This window comes from Bos grunniens, chromosome 4, assembly GCF_055505025.1.
Source record: "Bos grunniens cultivar Pamir isolate PY7600 chromosome 4, Bosgru_T2T1.0, whole genome shotgun sequence".
NCBI classification, from domain to species: domain Eukaryota; kingdom Metazoa; phylum Chordata; class Mammalia; order Artiodactyla; family Bovidae; genus Bos; species Bos grunniens.
This window is the reverse complement of record NC_141168.1, coordinates 25,504,791-25,522,750: the sequence shown is the minus strand read 5'-3', so window position 1 is coordinate 25,522,750 and position 17,960 is coordinate 25,504,791. Positions and strand designations below refer to the sequence as shown.

The 17,960-nt window shown below is 40.4% G+C and overlaps 1 long non-coding RNA gene across 48 annotated transcripts in view; it reads right to left on the bottom strand.

The window, feature by feature from the left end:
• Positions 1-17,960, bottom strand: part of LOC147373796 (uncharacterized) — a 208,402-nt gene that overhangs the window by 70,753 nt on the left and 119,689 nt on the right. For 3 of the 48 annotated variants that reach the window (XR_015162124.1, XR_015162125.1, XR_015162132.1), the window contains one exon: positions 7,153-7,289. The exons of 39 other annotated variants lie outside the window; for them this stretch is intronic. This is a non-coding gene — a long non-coding RNA (uncharacterized LOC147373796). Of the gene's footprint in view, positions 1-6,030; positions 7,290-17,960 lie in introns of those variants that run through there. 6 more of the 48 variants (XR_015162134.1, XR_015162135.1, XR_015162130.1 and 3 more) reach the window with 6 other exon arrangements.

The window sequence follows — 17,960 nt, the reverse complement described above, 5'->3', positions numbered from 1 at the left end:
GGGCTTCCCTGGTGGCTCATTCATAATCTGCTGCTCAAAAAAAAAAAAAAAAAGAATCTGCTGCTCAATGCAGGAGATACAGGTTCAATCCCTGGGTTGTGAAGATGCCCTGGAGAAGGGAATGGCAACCCACTCCAGTATTCTTGCCTGGGAAATCTTATGGACAGAGGAGCCTGGCAGGCTATATAGTCCATGGAGTCACAAAAGATTTGGACACAACTTAGCAACTAAACCACAACTACTTTGCAAATTCTCAAGATAGATTTGGGGCTCCTAGTATTATACTAGACATCAGGATAGGCTGATAAGGTTCTGTGTTAGGTTCGACCACCTGGGGGTAACTGTGGGAGATGTGGAGAAGATCTCCAGGGATTATTCACAGGGAGACAGCTACTTTTTCCAATTAAAATGAGGGAATAGTAAGATAGGAAATATAAATTCAGAGTTTCTTCTGAGGTGCAAATGGATACCCCTTGTGGGAGCAAAGATAAAGGACTAATTCATCAACATCTAACTGTTTCCATCTTCATGGTATCCATTATGCATTTTCAGGAACTATGGGACAAGTACGAGAAAGGAATGACCAACAGGAATTTGGAGGTTTTTTTTTTCACTAAGGAAATGGGAAGGGAGAATATAGATGCTTCTTACGAGAAAAGAAAGAAGCATGAGAATCTATCTCTTAAGGAATAAAAGTTATAGAAACAAAGGAACAGGAGTTTCAGAAACTCCTGTGTCTAAGGGCAGACAAGAAATTAAAAAACAAGCATATGTACATTTATATTTGCATTAAAGATAAGGAACAACTCCCACTACTTCTATAGATTTTTTTAATGACTAACTTTCATGTTTCACAAGATGCATCTTTTCTTCTGGCAGCAAAGCTAGGAGAGTGTCTTGGGGTGCTCCACGATGAACAGCTACAGCCTCTGTAGCTGGAAACCTTTGTGTCTTTGTATAAACTCAGCTTATTTTCTCTTCCCAGCCAAGCTATTTCTTTTTCATTTTTATTGAAGTATAGTCGACTTGGACTTCCCAGGTGGCACCAGTGGTAAAGAACCTGCCTGTCAATGCAGGAGAGGTAAGAGACGTGGGTTCGATCCCTGGGTTAGGAAGGAATGGCTACTTACTCCGGTCTTCTTGCCTGGAGAATCCCATGGACAGAGGAGCCTGGCTGGCTACAGTCCACAGGGTCGCAAAGAGTCAGACAAGACTGAAGCGACTTAGCACGCATGCGTAGTTGACTTACAGTGTTGCGTTAGTTTCAGGGGCACAGCAAAGAGAATCAACCAGTTATACATATACATATATCCATTCTTGTTTCGAGTCTTTTCTCACATAGGTCATTACAGGGCATTAAGTAGAGTTCCCTGTGCTACAGAGTAGGTCCTTATTAGTTAACCTCTTGTATATACAGTAGTGTGTGGATGTCAATCCCAACCTCCCAATTTATTTCTCCCAGCCAAGTTACTTTGAGGGTTAGTTTTCCCAAACTCTAATACCCGCTGCAGTTATTGTGCCCTCATTTAAACTTTTTTCCTGGCTAACTGCATTTCTGATTTAATTCTTCAGATGTGTTTCTGACAAATGAACAAATGAAAGGACTTCTCATTTGTTATGGACTGAATATTTGTCTCTCCTGCCTCAATTTATATGTTGAAATCTTGATTTGGTGGTGTTAGGAGGTGGGTCTTTGGGGAGGTTGTTAAATCACAGAGTACTCATGAATGGGATTAGTGCTCTTATAAAGGGAGACTCCAGAGAGCTCTCTCACCCCCTTCAACTTTGGGAGGACATGGCGAGAAAGCAGCTTTCTATAAACCAGCCCCCAGAACCGTGAAGGATAAATTTCTGTTGTTTATAAGCCAGCCAATCTATGGTACTTTGCCCAAACTAAGATACTATTTCAAAATGGTGGTCAGGGCACATGAAAGATACCATTACAGTTATTAAAAATAAGTATACATACTCACCACAATTAAAAGACTATCAGGGGCCTGAGAGATTTCAACCAACATCTGGAAGCCATAAAATAACAAAGTACTGACTGATGAAGCTACGCAGAGGCAGCTCACAGCCCCAGAGGTTCTCTGAGAGGCTGCTGCTGAGGAAGGAGATAACCCAGTGAAACCTCAAGGAGGCTCTAGACTCAGAAAAAGCAAGTGTGAATTGGGCCAGAGATGATAAAAAGGGTAGAAAGAAGATTAACTGAGAAGTCAAAAGCATCAAGAATTGCTACTTCCATACAACAAACCTTATAGGTACCCCCAGGCCAAAACTAAAACTTAAAAAAGGGACATGATTCTCTAAAGAAATGAAACACAAATTCTAGTGAGAACTAAACAGCCAATGTGATTCTGAAAACCCCCAAGTCAAGTCCTCTTCACTCTGATGCTTAGCAATTCTCCACACAAGGGCTGGCTGCCACCAGAGGGAAGCAAGATGCACCCTGGCAGCCTTAAGGCCATCTCATCTTTACATGAGTGAAGAGTTAGGGATAAAGACACACTTAAAGAAAGCCTGCAATAGGAAAGTGGAAAACCAAGATAAACAACAAAAAGACACCGGAAGAAACAGAAAATTCAAAGCAGTAAAGATATTTCACCAAGAACCCTCAAAACAACTTTTATTAGTGTCCCTAAAAAATATTTGAGAAGCCATAAACATACCCATGGGCTTCCCCGGTGGCTCAGTGTTAAAGAATCTACCTGCCAATGCAGGAGATGCAAGAGACACAGGTTCGATCCCTGGTTGGGAAGATCCTTTGGAGGAGGAAATGGCAACCCACCCCAGTATTCTTGCCTGGAGAGTCCCATGGACAGAGGAGCCTGGTGGGCTACAGTTTGTGGGGCCACAGAGTTAGACATGACTAAGCATGTATATACTCATATCCCTGTAAGGAAAAAAACACCCAAAAAATGCACAAGAAATAGCAGTTCAAAAAAAAAAGGTCTACAGAATTAAAAACATGACCCCAAGCAAGTATCAGTAAACACTGCATGCAAGTGCCTGGGTACCATGACCTCACAGCTGTGACTCCGATAACATAATCCTGTGACACAGACAATGCCTTCTTACCTAAGATATGCTGTAAATTTATAGCCAGAAGTTAAAAATGGCACATATAAAACATGTTGCTGGAAAGAAGATGGTGACACAAAGCCTCATTTTTCAAGAAAATCTGAGTCTGTTTTTAACTCCTGTGTGAGTTTGCAAGATTACCTATGAGCTTCTCTTCATATTTGTCTGTCCTTTCCTACAGAAAGGGAGAAACCAAAGACGGTGTTTCTAGACTGAGATAATAAAAACTCCAGGAAAGTATTAAGAACTAGCTAAAAAGTTGGCTTAAAGCTCCGCATTCAGAAAACTAAGATCATGGCATCTGGTCCCATCACTTCATGGGAAATAGATGGGGAAACAGTGGAAACAGTGTCAGACTTTATTTTGGGGGGCTCCAAAATCACTGCACATGGAGGTTACAGCCATGAAATTAAAAGATGCTTACTCCTTGGAAGGAAAGTTATGACCAAGCTAGATAGCATATTCAAAAGCACAGACATTACTTTGCCAACAAAGGTCTGTCTAGTCAAGGCTACGGTTTTTCCTGTGGTCATGTATGGATGTGAGAGTTGGACTGTGAAGAAAGCTGAGCGCCGAAGAATTGATGCTTTTGAACTGTGATGTTGGAGAAGACTCTTGAGAGTCCCTTGGACTGCAAGGAGATCCAACCAGTCCATTCTGAAGGAGATCAGCCCTGGGTGTTCTTTGGAAGAAATGATGCTAAAGCTGAAACTCCAGTACTTTGGCCACCTCATGCAAAGGGCTGACTCATTGGAAAAGACTCTGATGCTGGGAGGGATTGGGGGCAGGAGGAGAAGGGGATGACAGAGGATGAGATGGCTGGATGGCATCACCGACTCGATGGATGTGAGTTTGAGTAAACTCTGGGAGTTGGTGATGGACAGGAAGGCCTGGTGTGTTGCAATTCATGGGGTTGCAAAGAGTCGGACATGACTGAGCAACTGAACTGAACTGAACTGAGCTTAATGTGAAGACTTCAAAATATGAAAACATATTAATGTAGAACATGTGACATCGTCCCTGGAGGTCTTCACATAGAAGACAAGTATCCCTCCCATCTAGGTGATTTGCATACTGTCCCTCCTGGAACTAGAGAGAGGGACTGGATCACTGGTTCAAAACCCCACTAGTCCAAAAGCTTTCTTTCTATAACGAAAAATTCTGCTCTATTTATATTCACTATTCTGAAATACAACTCATTGATAAACATTACCTAGTATATATATATTTTAAAAACATCAGTGTAATACCCTAAATGTAATGTGAAGGATAATCTAAAAGAAAAGCAATTTATAATAAAAACACTACATATTTCAGTAAGTAAATAATTTTCAGGTCCCATTAGCTATATAATGACATAGATGATTATCACTTACTTATAAAGAACATTCGGATTAAGAGAAGTCAAATCATAAGCTTTCTTTATTAAAAGTACAGGAAAACAAAATAGGAGAGGTAGAGGTGGACACCAGAATGAAAATGAGTATATCCTGTGTATATTAAAAGTATGCAAAAGTTATATTTTTATGTAAAATGGATTTAGGTCTAAGTTCAGACAGTGACAAACTAATTTCTACTGCATGAATTATCCAACAGGGGAACTGAAACTGATGTGGGATACAAGATAATTCTTTGTGTCTTTTCCACTGTGGAACATTTAAAATCTCGGATCCCCACCCATTCAATGCCCTTCATTGTAGAACCAAACACGGTACCAAATTCCCACTAGTCCTCTAGGGGGCAGCACTGTCCCCACAAGAACCCCAGGCTGATGACCTATGGGAGTTTCCTTCTAGCCTTCATATTCTACCACAGAGAATTAAATCCTGAAGAACAAAATCAGCAACACACTTCACACTTATGGAAAATGAAATTAGTTTAAGCTTATGCCATTAACTGTAGCCATATTCAACATTATTCCTCTTGTTGAATTCAAGATAATTGTTTCTCCATATAGAGGGTGGAATGAAAAACTGTCTCTCTGACATTTATTTAGATAGCGCAAAGTGATACTGACGCTGGGATTTTTAGCATTCAAATCTAGTTAATTAATGATGAGAAGGGAGTTTTCCATAGAACTCTACAACTCTCATTTCCTCAAAACAAGAATTAATGCATTCTTTCATATGTGGTCATTACAGGAAGGAGGGGGGGGGGGCATTTACTGTAAATGCCTTTCTGATGCAATTCTACCACCTCTTTCAAAGAGAGAATTCATCCAAGTCTTAGTCACTTCTTCAAGAAAAATGCCACCACACTGAATGTACACAGACTGAATCCCCGCCTCGGGAGAGAAGAGGAGCTCCTGCCACCAGGAGAAAACATAGGGAGTGGCAGGGGGAGAGGTCTTTGGGCACCTTCCTCAGAACAGATTAAGCGGCATACCTCAAAATTTGACCTCTGACATAAGGGAAAGTCTGATATATTTTTAACATCATTGTTTCATAAATCATATGCAAACACCGATTTTCCCTGCCCAACTGTTAAAGCACACTTTCTAAAAAAAAAAAAAAAAAAAAGAGCCTTCAGTTCTGAACTAGGGAACTATGTGTAATTTATATCTTAGCAACTATAGTTACTTTAAAAATTTCATGCACAGAAAGAAAAATGGAATCCTATGCTTTAATATTTGAAAATGAAACTACAATTTGAAGAGGGTAGATTTCACATCAAAGGGATGCTGATATACAAGGTAATACTATAAAGCAACTCAGAGGGGAAAAACTTCAGACAAATAGTTCTGAGCTCTTCCCAAACAAAGGACTAGAAAAAATTTTCTAAAATCTCAAATCCACCCAAAGGAAAAAAAAAAAGGAATGATTTCTCCATTTAACCCTTACCTGGATTCCCATTAATTCTTCTAACAGCCAGATGCACTTTCTTGCTACTACGGAGGAGTCGATGCAAAGAACAAAGCCCAGAAGTCACCCACGACTCAAGGCTGTTTGCTGCTGGAGCCCGAAATCCCTTTGATGAATGAAACTGCACATCATAATATACACGTTCTGAGTAAGCTATTGGCTAAGCGAAGGTAACGCGTGTGGAAGTCTGATTTGCCACCTTCGGGGCATGCCTCTCATATTCCATCTCAGAAAGACGAAAGACACACCACGTCCGAGTGAGTAAAAACTAGACAGGGTTCGTTTTTTCTCTAGCATTCTCCCTAACGCCACGAAACCACGAGGAGGGCAAACCACAGTGAGAAAGGACTCCCTCATCAGGCAAAGTCAATGAAGAAGGAACTTTGTCGACGCTGCAATTTACAAGTAAATCTCATGCCACTGCCAAAGGTTTTTGTGTTATGTGGCTGCCTAAGAGTTATACAAAAGTACAGGCACAGTACACATGTTTTTAAGCCAAGAATTCCAAGCCATGGTTTCGGGGCTCAGAAATACCAAGGAAGAATGGTAAAAATTCTCAAAAGAAATTTAGACTTCATGCTACACTGATGATCAACCAAGAAATTAAAACCAAGAATAATGGAGCAACAGTGTAACTGATCTTCTTAAAACTAGGGGTTTTCAACACGCAGCTCTTGGACCATGTGTATCAAGATAACCTAAGGTTGACTCAGTCTATGGGGTGCAGCCCAGTGATCTGCATGATAACAAGCATTCCAGGTTATTTTTAAATCCTTTAAAATTAGAAGAGATCAGTTTTTTCCCCTGTCAGTGGAACAGTTGATTACAGCTGCTGCTATCTTCCTTAACATTCAGTTATTTTGTCTCTGTCTCCTGCTGAAATCAGAGGCAACAGTCACACTGAGGCTGCCTCACTCCTGAGGCTTTAATTCCAAGGGAGAGGAGAGCCTGCCTGGGTTCACCTGGCCTTTCCTCCCTGCCACCTCTCTCTGAGAGACAAAAGCTTGAGCTGTAGAAGCTGAAAAACTCAATACTTGATGCCAAATGTCAACATTACATTAAAAAGATGCTACTACTGGAAAACAGAGAAACACACTGCTAAAAACTGACTGCTCATGATGTTCCAGGCACCCCATCAAGAACTATATAGACAGTTTTCTGTGCCACGGGAGTCTTACCAAAGACAAAAATAAACAAACAGAAGAAGCCCTTCATCACAAGTGTATGAACACACAGACTTGGAGTCCATGTCTTATGGTAGTCGAATAGCAGAGCTCGGCCAGCAGTGGATTCCCTATGGTAGACTTCACGTTGGCCCTGTGTGCCCGCCTCCACCTCCATTATCTGCTAAACATAAAAGAGTTTTTAAAAAGAAGAAAACACTGTCAGATGCATTTAAAATGGTATCATCTTTCCATATTTCTTATTCTTGGTTCTTTCTTTATCCAGTGAAAGACTGTGTGAACTTTCAGAAAACTCAATCCTTTTCCATCACCTGTTCTCCATTTTAACCTGTCGATTCACTTCAGTGCAAAGTGCTGGGCAGAGGGGAGAGGCACCATCATTGTAAATGGACATCATTTTATAATGGACAGAAAAATGTTATTTGAACATCACCAAGCAGGATGAAAACTATGTTTTACTAAATAAAAAAGGTTTTACCTGTTCCTCCAATATGCAAAGAGTTTCTAAGAAAGCTTTCTGGATGCCGGGAGCTCAACTGAGAAAACAGTATGTCTATGAACAAGCTTTTCCAAGTGCTCCCCAACTGTGTCTCAGGATGACTACACACTCTGACACTCTTAACACAGACAGGGCTGTAAGGAAGCTGACTTTAGAGCTTTAATTTTTACTATGAGCTGATCTAGTGTATTTGGTGTTGTATTCCAACTATTTCGCCTAACAGGTAAAATTTGCGTCTATCGGGGCAGGAGTTCTCAAACTTGCATGTTGCTTTTGGAAGCCCTTCCCACAATGAAATCTTAGGTGAAAGCCCACTACAGGCACCAGATCAAAGCAGAGCATCCTCGTTGATGTGGTGGGCTACAGGATGCAAGCCCTCCCGATCTGGGCTGGCTGACTCATCTCACCCCTCCAGGTGGCTACTGAAGCCAACTCTGCCAAACCCCAAGGGCTCTGTTTTATCTTTTCTCAGATCTAAGATGATTTTTTAAATGTATACTTTATCATTTTATTCTATGCATGCCTTTCTCTCTCAAAGGGGGGTATATATAAAAATTGTTAAAAACGATGTCAAGTCCTGCTTCAAATGCTGCGGACTACACGGATCTTAGGAATTCTGTTGCATATTTGGTTTTTGTGGACCTTAACGGAAAAATTATAATCTCTATTGGTTTCTGTACTGGCAACAATAAGCATATTTGCAAGTTCAAGGTCATTTTAAATACAAAACTGTGTCAGGATAATGCATTTTCAATGAGTGAGACCCCAGTCATGATGTATTATTACTTCACTCTCACGGTGGCCTTTAGCTTGCTACCTACGGTAATGTAAGTTGCAGACTATATACTAAAACTCTAGCAAAAGAAAAGTATAACCCTGAGATTAAAAATGAGGAATGAATTTAAAGAGTTGTTAGGCAGCCATTATTTTAAAAAGTATAATATTAAAAGCAGGACAGCAAAGAGTACAGTTTGAAACGACTTCATGAAAATCCAATACCACTAAAATTCTACCATCAGGAAAATGTACTAGCCCTTTCTCTTTAAACATTTTCTGACTGCCATTTCCCAGTCTTAAAAAAAGACAGTATGTTGCACTAGCCAAAGCCATCATATTTCAAATGTACGTGTGAGAAAGTGGCCAGAGTGAAGGGGTCTGTCCTGAGTCATGTGGGACCAACCAGCTTGAATAGGGAAAAGGCCCCAAAGCCCTGGTGGGTTACAGTCCATGGGGTCACAAAGAGTTGGAGATGACTGAGCGACACACACACATCCGAAAATGAGATGTATACTGGAACTGTGTTGCAAAACCAACAATTATCTAAGGAATAAAACAAACTAAGAATGCTTTTTCTTTCTCTATGCAAGTGTGAAGGAAGGTATAATCAGAAAAGGATGAAATTGACTAAGACGCTTAAGAGATCTGAAAGTGGGTGACACTGACTATTAACGTTGTATGCTACCTTCAAATATATCACGTTCTTTCCTCTTGATAATGATCATATCCCTACTCCTGACTTATCAGCTATGACTAGCACCTCTGCGGGCTCTCCAAAATCAGAGGGAAGAAAGAAAAAAGTCTTAGAAGAGGTTTACTTGAAATGTGATAAAGGAATGTGTATGGGTTTAACAAAGACTAAGGGCCAAAGGCGGGTGGGCAGGGCAGGAAGGGAATGTGATATTCAGACTTCCACCAAGGCTGATGGAAAAGGTGCTGGATTAGACCCAGCACTGGGGTCAGGACAGCTTGGCTGCTGTGTGGAGCAGGGTGTTGGGGGCTGACCAAAGGCAACATGCAGCTGGTCATGGGTAAGGCCCTGTGTGGTAAACATGGTCAGAATTGGGTTGTCTGTCTTTCAAAGAAGTAGGTTATTTGGTCTGGCTGGTGGCTCAGCTGGTGAGAATAGAGTCGGGGTCCAGCAGGGGGTGGGTAGTGCTGTGTGTTCAACTTCATGGTCACAGCGCATAAACAGCTTTAAGCGGTCAGTGCCCAGGAACTGGTGCTGGGTCCAGAGGGACATACTGGAGCCTATGGACAGCTCTGGATGCCAACAGCTCTCTAGAGCTCCACTCTATCGATAAAGTCACTTTTCTGCCTGACATTCTTAATGCCTTATTTAACTGGGGAGGACTGGGGCAGAGTAGAAGTTAGGTATCACAATCTGAGAAGCCTGTTACTATTATCATACCTAATCTTAAACTCTTTCCTGAAAATGATTATAGGATCCTATCTTACATGAGCTCTATGCATTTTAATATTACAAATGTGCTAAAAGTGAATCTGAAATGCAGTAAAGCTTAAAGTCCTTTTACAAGACAACACGATGCAAACTCTGTCCTTACTAAACAGGTTCAGTTCAGTTCAGTTCAGTTCAGTCGCTCAGTTGTGTCCGACTCTTTGCGACCCCATGAATCGCAGCACGCCAGGCCTCCCTGTCCAATGTGTGTGTGTGTGTGTGTTTAAAGCTGGTGAATCTCAGCTCCATTAACAGGGGAAGTTAGCAAAGAAAATGCAAAGGAAGGGAATATTGGTTATAATCAAAGGTATCCCCTCTTTCGGTTCTGGACAAGAGTCAAATTGGACTAAGGCAGTGTTCTTCAAATTGTTGGGTAGTCCATTAGTGGGCTGTGAAATAATTTCAATGCATTGCAAGCAACACTTTTATAAAAACGAAACAAGAGAATAAAATAGAAAACAAGAGCTCACTGCACTTAGTGCAACTATTAGTTCATAAAGTACTATTTCACACTTATGTGTGTTGTGTGTATTTTTTCCTGACGCAAAACATAATCCTTTTCGTGAGTTCCAGGCAAGAAAATGGTTTATTAGAAAGAAGATGAAGGATCATGTTTGAGATGAGGTAGGAGGATCACGGGTGGATGCAATTTAATTAGTGTGGTGCCTCCATAGCTTTATCTTGGAAACTAACTCACAAACCAAAATGCTTTTATATAACCAATCAATAATTATAAAGATACCATGCAAGTTATTATTTACTCATTCATCCAGTTAAGTGTCTATTTTCCCTACATAAGGGTTATGGAGGTACATATTATTTAAAAAATTAAACAGGGTCACATAATAACAGCTAATACATACTCATTGTTTATTGTGTAGCTGATAGTGTTCTAGGCACTTCGAAACTGTTAGTTGCTCCGTCATGTCCAACTATTTGCAACCCCATGGCTGGTAGCTCGGTCAGGCTCCTCTGTCCATGGGATTTTCCAGGCAAGAATACTGGAGGTGGTTGCCATTTCCTTCTCCAGGAGATTTTCCCGACCCAGGAATTGAACCTGGGCCTCCTGCATTGGCAGGTGGATTCTTTACCGTCTGAGCCACCAAGGAAGCCCATTAACTCATCTGATCCTCTTAATAAAACCAGGAAGTTATATAGTAGTATTAACCCTGTTTTACAAATGAAGAATCTGAGAAATTAAGTCAGTTGCCTAAGCGGCAAAGCCAGTATCTGAACCTAAGAAGTCTGGATCCAGAGTCCTCACTTTTAACGTGCAGTATCCTTAACAGTTAACAGCACAACCATGCATAACTGAGAGACTGTGGCACTGGGGAAAGTGGAGCCCAGAGGCAGACTTACACCATGAACACTCCTGCCCAGGCTTTGCTGACTGTCCTCATTTCTCTGGCTTGTAAAGTACACACCACTATCCAGGCCAGAGGCAGCATACCCCTTTTACACTTTGATATCCTGGACGCATTCTAAACACAATTCCCAGCAAATCAGTTCAAACTCAATCCTTCTTCCCTCCCAAGAAAACATGTAAGAATGTGACTGAGGGGGTCCCTACTTTTCTGTGATGATCTTACTCTCATTTATTTAGAAGTTAAAAAAGAATTCATTCTCAGGTGCTGGCACTTAAAACTTTTCTAATAGTTATTTCTGACACCCTCCATGTCCTGAGCTGTGGTAAGCAAAGCCAGTCTGAGTGATACAGAGCTTGTGGGGGGGTACCTTTTTCTTTGCACCCACTTGTGTGACTCCCCTCACTGGTTTCAAGTAAGATCCAACGAAATTGCAGGTATAATATACACTGTGACAAGCAAACCATCATGTTTCAGGGAAATATGAAAGAACTACAGGTTGGCCCAAATTCATCTGGCTTGTCTATTAGATGTTATGGGCCAATCCACTACTGAGGATTTCTCTTTCTTCCATCTACCTACCCTTGTCTTCTGGTTATACAGTAAGCCCTAAAGATAGGATCTACACAGGTAATAAGTAAAAATCAACTTTGTTCCTGCTAGCATGGTTACCGTTCCTGGCTACCTAAGAACTCAAAACAGGACTGTTTAAATGCTGAGTACCAGGGGAGTGCTGGCACCAGAGTAAAGAACCCGCCTGCCAATGCAGGAGATGCAAGGAACTCAGGTTCAGTCCCTGGGTCAGGAAGATCCCCTGGAGGAGAGCACGGCAATCCACTCAAGTATTCCTGCCTGGAGAATCTCATGGACAGAGGAGCCTGGCGTACTACAGTCCATGGGTTCACAAAGAGCTGGACACAACTGAGCGCACGCACACATGCACAAATACTGTATGTTTCCACATATTGGAAAGAAAAGGAAGCACTATTCCTCCTCTTATTTAATCTGAATTGAAATAACCAGTGCAAACGAATTCTGAAACAAAAGCCCAAGGACATTGAAGTCTTTGGCAACTACACCTGGCCACAAGACTTGGAACTTTTCTCAGGAGAGCATCTTGTGGCAAAACAAACATAGTTATCTTTCAAACTTAAAATAAATTATTTAAAAATGAATGCATAATGAAGCACTATACATTGTGATGTGGAGGATTAAATTATTAGAATAATTCAAGATTTTCTCAAAATGCAATGAAATGCTCAGATAACTAAGACAAACTCTGAAGCTTAGGTGTAATGTGACAATCATTTTGTCACCATTTGTCACATTTGACACTTTGCTATATTCCCTACACGTTCCCTAAGGAGTCTGTCAAAAATCTGTCAAAAAGCAAGGACTTCCCTGGTGGTCCAGTGACGAAGACTCCGTGCTCCCAATGCTGGGGGTCTAGGTTTGACCCCTGGTCAGGGCACTAGATCCCACATGCCACACCTAAAGGTCCCACACACTGCAATGAAGACCCAGCACAGCCAAACAAATACATTTCTTTTTGAAGTAAGCCAATGGTTTACCACCCTTTTGAAAAAATATGTATCAGGTAGAATGCTGTCAAAATAAAATTTCTAACTGAATAATAACTGTATATGCTGCTCTCAAGACAATACTAGAAGGCAGAAAGATGATTTTACTATTTAGCACTATATCTCCATTGTTAGGTTATTTTTAGGTGTATTTAGGTTACTTCTTTTCCAGGTCAGATTAAACTATTTACTTCTACCAGGTATTGTGTCTAAAATCAATACTTTTCACAGGGGTGTCACAGGGTACATTTTCTGTAGTTTTTTTTTTTTTAACGTATGACTCAAATATATACTAATCTAGTCAATCAGCTTCTAAGAAAGATACACTTTTGGATAAAGCAGCGGTAGGCCCGCACTTGACAAGCATGGCCCTTCTGACTAGGGGATTACACACGGGGTTTTTGGTGATGATGCGCGTTTTCCTGCCCTGTTTACCCGCTCACTAACGGTACTTGGAACCGGGAGCATTCATTTGTGCCATCAGCACGAGAACAGTACTTGGTTCTAAGAATTCAATTTTTTAATAAATTGGGAAGCCGAATGATTTACGGGCTGGGGGAAGGAAGTCCAACGTAAAGCTGTAACCTCAGCAAGCCCAGCACACTACTACTCTAAGCTAATGGACAACACCAGAACTGCTTTCCTACCAGTAAAATAATTGTGTGGATGGTAATATTCTAAACAGGAGGGGCTCTGCCAGAGGCCTCCCTAGAATATAAGAATTAGGGGTGTTGTTTTCTGGGCTGGACAGGGCCACGAGCAGCTGAGAAAGGCATGGAACTCCTCAGGGAGCAACTACTGTTAGAAAAGCAAGTGGTTCCAGGTTTAAAAATGATCCCATAGAACGTTCATGGACACTGAGGTGAGGACTGGGTCTCTCTCTTTCTTTTCTGTCTGTACCCATCAGGCTGCCCCTAATTGAGAAGCATGGAAAGAATAGTGCATCTGGTGTGAGTGGGCTTTGCTTTCCACTACCTTTTGCTAAAGGATGCACACTTTCCAAGTAGTGTGCTAAAAGACAAAAAACAAAAGACAAAAAAAGCCTGAGGGCTTAGTATTAATTAATTTTTGAAAATTATTCAAGTGAGGGGAATCCTTTCCCAAGGTATATATTCATCGATCATGATGATGTTATGTTTTAAAGATAATATCATTTGTCAATTAGATCTCAATAAAGCTGAAAAAAAATCATTAAAAATTTCAGTTGAAGAATTGCTGTCTATCTATATTAGTTCTGCCCTTTAACAACTCTGTGGCATGATGCAATCCAGTCAGCTCTCAGAAACTCAAGTTTCCTCGTCTGTAGATTGAAAAGGTTAAGGTAAACGTCCTTTAACTTTCCTTCCAATTCCAAATTCAGATGGTCAAATTTAAATTATTCTGTGACTTATTTTCCCCTTCAAGCGTCTTTGATCATCATTCTATACTAATTTCACCTTTAAAAAGATAGGAATAGTGGGGGATGGGAGAAAGGAGGGCTTGTTAAATTAGATTCAAGTGTTAAGATTTACCCTGGACATTTATAGTTTTAAGAATAATAGGCAAATGGATTTGAATCTACAGTGGAAATGTAATAAAATCCATAATGTAATTGAATATTAATTCAAATGTTTTACAATATTTACAATATATTTTAGATTATAAGGATGTTCCTCTATTTAACAAATATATATCGAGCCACTTCCAAATCCACTGCTGTCTCTGTGCACTCCAGAAACCAAAGAGCCCAAAGCAAAACTAAACAGAAGATAAGTAACTGTGAAAAGAAAAAAAAAATTTTTTTTAAAGGAGAAGTTAAGCCTTTATTTCCTTGCTATAATAAAAAAAAAGCTGGCTGTGTTGGTTGCTGAAAACTTTTGAATACCCATGCTAATGTTCCCTTCAATTAAAGTGGTAAGCTGAAAATTGATGATACATATATACTTACTTGCCTCTTCAATCAGAGATACTGGATTTATTTTCTTTCAGTTATTGATGTGACAAACCCCCAATACTGAAATCCTTCAGAATGTGTCTGCTAAGAGGTTCATTTCCTACTGAAATAGCAAGTTACATCATGTACAACTGAAAATAACAAATATTCAGGAAATACATGAAACATGTTGATTATATATGTTTAAAAAGGGAATATTACTTTCAATTTTTTTATATTACACTGTTTTATCCTTGAGGACTAAACAGTAGATTGCAAACTACAAATATTTACTTACAAATCTTTAACATCAAATATGAAAGTAATTCTTCAAGCTTAGGAAAATCTGAGTTACTTTTTTACTCTGTGAAAACCCCCTCTTTTAATAAGGAACATTTCCCTTTTGTGGCTATCTATCACAGCTAATAAACAATGTACAACAAGAAGCTTTTTAAGCCCTGAAATATTGTTGCAACATTACTTAAGGCCAAGGAGCCTTGGGCTCTGATGAGACTATGGTCTCTGCTGGGAACTGACAAGAACCTTCTGTTATCAGGCACATTCTATAAAACTGGAATGCTGATGGTACGTCCCCCTTACACTCTTCACCCAATGCTTAGCACATAGGAGATACTCAGTAAAGGCTATCAACCTCACTGTTTTCTTTGCCATACAAACTATCACCAAAAAATAAGATAGACCAAAACAAACCCATCCTGAACTATTGGAAACACAATTAAAATGTCCTGAGTATCCTCGATGTGACAATAGTAGCTTCAAGTCCTAAGTACTTAGAATGAACCAAGCATTTCACTTTATTTCTTGACAACATACTTAGGCTTTAGTGGGTGAAGCACTGAAGTTCAAAACTAGCAATCCATGATACACTATTTCATATCTTAACGTTTACTATCTCTTTTTCTTTTATTCACGCTTTTAAAAGAAGTGCTTGGCTACCCGATATGACTTCTCATGTTCTTCATGATCAAGGTAAGTGCCTTAATATAGGGGTAATAATAGTTTCTATTTTCACTTCAGCTTCCCCCTCACAGAAAATGAATAAAGGAAAATGGCCAGAAAAATTGGACATGGATGAAATACTTTTAAAAATACATTTAGTTCTTGTTTGATGTTATTAAACTCACAGTAGTTTATGTTCCCAAATACTGCTCAGATTTGTGCCATAATTTGACCCCTTCAACCATCAAGAATCTCCTTTTCAGTTCTGCTGGTCTCTGAAGCCAGCATTACCTTGTCTTATGACATGTGGTTCACCTTCTGAAATGGGGGCAGCAGGGGACACGAAGTGCCTACGAATGAAGCCAGGCAGGCAGCAAGGATCAGCTCCCACCTCTGGAAACTCTCGAAGCTTCTGGTTAAAGGGACTAACCTAACGTGTATACACTCTGGTGTTTTTCTACTGACTTCTAGGCATGTTTTGTGCACTTGGACTAAACAAGAGCAGGACAGGAAACATATTAGAATTCACTGTTAATAAAATAAATTCCCTAAAGGTTTTTTAGGGTTTCTTAATTTTTTCAAAAAGTAGGTATTCAAGTGAAGTAGTTTCTTAGTATTTATTTGCACTCTCTTTCTCTCTCTCTGTCCCTACTTTCCAAGCATCTGCCCCTGCCTCTGCTGTGCCAACACTGTGAGCTCACGGGCTGGGAACGGAAGGGGCAGAGGGAAGACTCAGGACTCATATCAAAGCGGCAGGGTCGCTCATGAGGTTACTTGAAAGAAATCACTGGGGAGGTACGAGTAGCAGGTACTTTAGAAGGCAAGAGGACAAAGAAAGGAAAGGAATGAAAACAAGCCCGTAGTGAGGGTAAACACAAGACCAAGACTGGAGCAACCTCAGCCATGATGGTGAGTGATGAGGGAAGGCAGGGAGGCTCTGTCCTCAGGGCTTACTTATACATGAACTGCTTACTCAGTGTTTCCAAGAAAGGCGCTTCCATTCCCTGCATAGTCGCTTTTGTTTTTCCTCAATTTAGAGAGGGCTCTGGATCACATACCATCATATCCAGTCCCTCTGGCATGTTCCTAGGACTGGCCTTCGACTGTCTGGAGATATGATGTGACTGCCAGAAAGGTACTGCTGCATCGCCTGCACTTTTCGAGATGCTCTCGTATGCTGAGATGATGCATTATGTCCCAGCCCAAATGATATAAATAACCATGTGCATGAGTGCTAAGTCACTTCAGTCCTATCTGACTCTGTGGGACCTTATGGATGGTAGTCCGCCAGGCTCCTTTGTCCACGGGATTCTCCAGACAAGAATACTGGAGTGGCTGCCACGCCCTTCTCCAGGGGATCTTCCCAAACCAAGAATCGAACCTGTGTCTCTGATGTCTCCTGCACTGGCAGGCAGGTTCTTTACCATTAGTGCCACCTGGGAATGGCTGTAGAATATTACAACGATTTAATCAAATAAATTAGTGAGTAAAAGAAGAAAGAATAAGTATATCTGAGGAACAGATGTTCAGGAAGGAGTTAGTGTCCCTTAATCAAGACTAAGAAGAAAACATCAGAAATTTTTACTATTGAGTGTGCTCTATTTACTTAATGGAAAAATGCTTTATAATTCATTTTAAAATCCCTTAGAAAGTAAAAAAAAAGAATGGGAGGGAGGAAATCAAGATGAAATCCTAGATCATGGATTTTTTTCAAAGGATTTTGATAAATACACCTTAACATCTACTAGCTGTCAAAGTCTGCTTTATTCTCTTCTTATAGTACTTTCAAACCCTGCTGCTGCTGCTAAGTCGCTTCAGTCGTGTCCAATTCTGTGTGACCCCATAGACGGCAGCCCACCAGGGTCCCCCGTCCCTGGGATTCTCCAGGCAAGAACACTGGAGTGGGTTGCCATTTCCTTCTCCAATGCATGAAAGTGAAAAGTGAAAGTGAAGTCGCTCAGTCGTGTCTAACTCTTAGCGACCCCATGGACTGCAGCCTACAAGGCTCCTCCATCCATGGGATTTTCCAGGCAAGAGTACTGGAGTGGGGTGCCATTGCCTTCTCCTTTCAAACCCTAGATACTATAAAACAAAGCAATCTAAATTATGCTATATGGCATTTAAAATAATTGTAAAGTACAGGACAGAGTTAATCTGTAATACCTAAGTATTATAATATAATACAGTATAGTATAATATAATATAACATTTGGCTAAGTTTTTGCAAATATGCTATTTTTATAATTATATGAAAAGGATTCATTAATGACTGAAATTAGAACA